Raw genomic sequence first — 3,683 nt, 5'->3', positions numbered from 1 at the left:
GGAAAATGACTTTCCAAGCAAATGGAAATAATAAACATGGGTGTGGCTATAAATAAATCTGACAAAATAATTTTAAACCAAAAACAATAAAAAAACACAAAGTGGGCTGGAGAGATGGCTTAGCGGTTAAGCGCTTGCCTGTGAAGCCTACGGACCCCGGTTCGAGGCTCGGTTCCCCAGGTCCCACGTTAGCCAGATGCACAAGGGGGCGCACGCGTCTGGAGTTCGTTTGCAGAGGCTGGAAGCCCTGGCGCGCCCATTCTCTATCTCTCCCTCTATCTGTCTCTCTCAAATAAATAAATAAATATTAAAAAAAAAAAACACAAAGTACAATTTTTACTTATCAAGGGAACAACACAAAAGGACATCACAATTATAAATGTATACTCACCAAGCATTGGTGCACCACAGCTTATAAAGCTGCTTGACAACAAACCAGAAATAAATCCCAATACCATCATATTAGGGGATTTCAGTACCCCACTATCATCAATAGGCAGATTATCCAAGCAGAAAATCAATAGGAAAATAATAGATCTTCACAACACCATAGATCAATTAGATCTATCATACATCTACAAGACATTCCACTCTAATATTCTACAGAATACACAATTCTTCTCAGCAGCCCATGGAGCCTCTCAAAGTACTAGATGAAAAAATAGGGGGAATTCTGCACTAGATAGAAGTGGGGAAAATACATATATAAACACACGCATATATATGACTGAATCCTGTCTTTTCTCACTTACTGATTTTCCCCACAGAGTCTCCCAACTTCATATCTGACACCAGCATGGCCAATATTCCCTACAAATTTCCAAAGGCATGTCTTGCTCCATTCATCACGCAGCCTTGGATTTCCATGACAAATCTAGAATGAAACTAAAGCTTACCTATGGCTGCTTTTACCTTCTTGGGCTTAGTATTCCTTCACCTCATTTATTCCAAATATTACTGGCTTACAATGAAATACCAGTATACCTTATTGGTTATTTAATTTAAGCTCTTGATGAATCTGTTTTGCAACACTGAACATTAAATTAACAAGGCATGAATATTTTCTTCACTGGTTTTGTGTAGGGCCTAAGATATTGGCCCTAGGATGGTAAGTACCTGCAAAGCTGATTTTACCTTAGAAGTAGACTTCCTTTGCAAAAAATCATTAAAGTTAGTGTTCTCCTTGCTAACATTTAGCATCAAGATAAGGCATTGGTGCTTTGTATGTATTCAAGCTATTCTACTTTAAGTCGTTTAGATTCTAAGAAATATTTTTACAGCTTCTGTTTATAAGATGCATTGTCATGGTAATTTGCAAAAATACAATATATATTCTGTATACATTCTGAATCCTTTAAAAAATCTATTTTGGTTAGAGACTTTAGACCTCCAAGTTAGCTTTGGGCTCTAATTTGATTTCTCCTGTGATTTCAAGGTACTCCAAATTTATAATAATATTGGAATTATAATGATGCTATAGTGGTTTGTATACATAGGATTCATTTCCAAGGTGAGATATAACTGGCATTCTTGACACAAATTGTGTGGCTATTATCCATCCACCTCTCCACCCAGCACTCAGAGTCCCTACTATCCATATAATAACACTTGGTATCAGTAAATATGGAAGGAAGCCCCTAAAATGGCCTCCAATGATCCCAACACTGGTATTCTTAGGCTTGTGTCATCTCTTTCCCTTGAGTTTGGGCAGAACCTGTGACTAACTTCTAGTAAATAGACTGTAATGAAAGTCATGGCATATCAGCTTTCAAGTTATCAAAAGCCCATGACACATGTCTTGAGAGCTCTTTCTCACCCTCTGTCTGGATTACTTTCCGGGATTGCTCAGTCTGGAGGATGGTTATTGTCATGGATGAGAACAATGGGGTAGCATAAGGAGACATGCATGTGGCAAAAAACTGGCCCATAGCCAGAAAGAAACTGAGATCTGCTACAACCCCACAGGGAGTCCTTCATTTCCAGTCAAGTTTTAAGCAGGCATTGACCCTGTAACCTCATGAAACAACTTAAGCCAGAGATACGCAAGTTAAGTTACACTCCTGCAACCTTGACATTGTGAGCTAATATATCTGCATTATCTTTAACCACTTAAGGCTGCACCTTTATAGATACCTAATACAATGAGTAAACATATTCACAATAAAGTGCTATTGAGTTTTTATCTTCAGGCTTACAGGATAAATAATTTCTAAGAGTACCATACTGCCTTCCAGAATGCCTACAGAGGCATCATTTCTGACTTGAAGAAATCCTCTCAGAGATGATAAAAATAATCCATTTATAAAATCATTGCTTTTAAACATACAATGGCTTCAACAACATATATATAACTATATAACTATATATATATATACACACATATATATATATGACTATATATATATACATGTACATGCACATATATATTCTGAATATATTTAAATTGGCCAGTCTCATTCATGAGGTGGTGGTAGCCTCAGGGCTAGCATTAGTGCTGCCTCCTCCTGAATGAACATCCTTCTGTAAGTCTGGCTTTTCCTCCTGTAGGCTAGAAGAGGACAGTGGAGCAGCCGCCACACAAAACTACTGTTTGTACATGGCTGAAGACTGTAATGATTTTACAGCATCCTGGGCATTTCACGTCCATGAAGTAGGAATTGGAGCTCTGCACCAGGCTCTTCTTTTGTTTCTCTTCTGGAGAGGGGTGAAGGAGATACTTGGTGAGAGGCATGTTCTTGCAGGGAGATCATCACCACCAGAAATGGCTTGAAGAATGTTTTTAAGACTCTATTCTTGCCTTTGGCCTAGAAAACTTATGGAAATTTTGCTCTTGCCAAGACATAAAGCATCAAAACTCTCATCCTATTGCGGTTTAGATATTATTCCTCTGTACAGGAGCCTGCTTTCAAAACATGCCACAAATCTTACTATTTATTTTACCAGTTTTTAAAGCTAACATACAAAGTGGCATTTTCATATATACTTATTATTACACCCTTCTAACTTGTCCTCTTCTTCAACTTCCCACACCTGTATCTTCTACCCCCTCTGGCTGGTTCCCTTTCTTCCTCCAAATAGCCTCCCCATTAAATTTTCATGTCATATGTATCACATTACCCTCACTTAAGACCTCTTCTTCACTTTTTACAGTTCCCTCTAGTTTCATGACCTACAAATGCACACACACACTTCTAAATTCCCCATATGAGGAAAAAGAAAAACATGGTATTTACCTTTCTGAGTCTGGCTTATCCATTTCCCTGTAAATGTCATGTAAATCTTACTGTTATTGTCAAAGTCCTTCTTTCACCAACTGCCTGGTTCTCTAGGTGCTCCCACACTACCTATGTATGAGCCCCACTGCATTGGGATCTGGTCCCTAACCTCGTATCTTGTTAACGCTAAATTTTTCCCTTCAGTTTGATGCTTTCACCAAGTACTGTGGTATAAATATGTGTTTTCAGCCTCTGGACTCTAGTTACCAGCCTGTCCAAAGAGTTCATGAGTCACACCATGGTACCAGCCTAGACTTCAGCAGGCTGTGTGTTCAAGAGCCAAGAAAATCACACTAACTACTGAATTAAATCTCTTTTTCCTGCCAAATTTGTATCTTACAAGCTCTCTATTCCCAGCATGTCTGTCCTTGGAAATTGTAACAGGATGTTGCCCTCCGCAAAGTTCAT

At 38.6% G+C, this 3,683-nt stretch overlaps 1 pseudogene; it reads right to left on the bottom strand.

Annotated features, from left to right (window-relative positions):
- Positions 1 to 2,488: 2,488 nt before the first annotated feature.
- On the bottom strand, positions 2,489 to 2,731 carry LOC123459393 (annotated as a pseudogene).
- Positions 2,732 to 3,683: the final 952 nt, after the last annotated feature.

The sequence above is a fragment of the Jaculus jaculus genome, chromosome 3 (assembly GCF_020740685.1).
Source record: "Jaculus jaculus isolate mJacJac1 chromosome 3, mJacJac1.mat.Y.cur, whole genome shotgun sequence".
In the NCBI taxonomy this organism is placed as follows: domain Eukaryota; kingdom Metazoa; phylum Chordata; class Mammalia; order Rodentia; family Dipodidae; genus Jaculus; species Jaculus jaculus.
The sequence above is the reverse complement of the archived record's forward strand: the minus strand, read 5'-3'. Positions and strand labels throughout refer to the sequence as shown.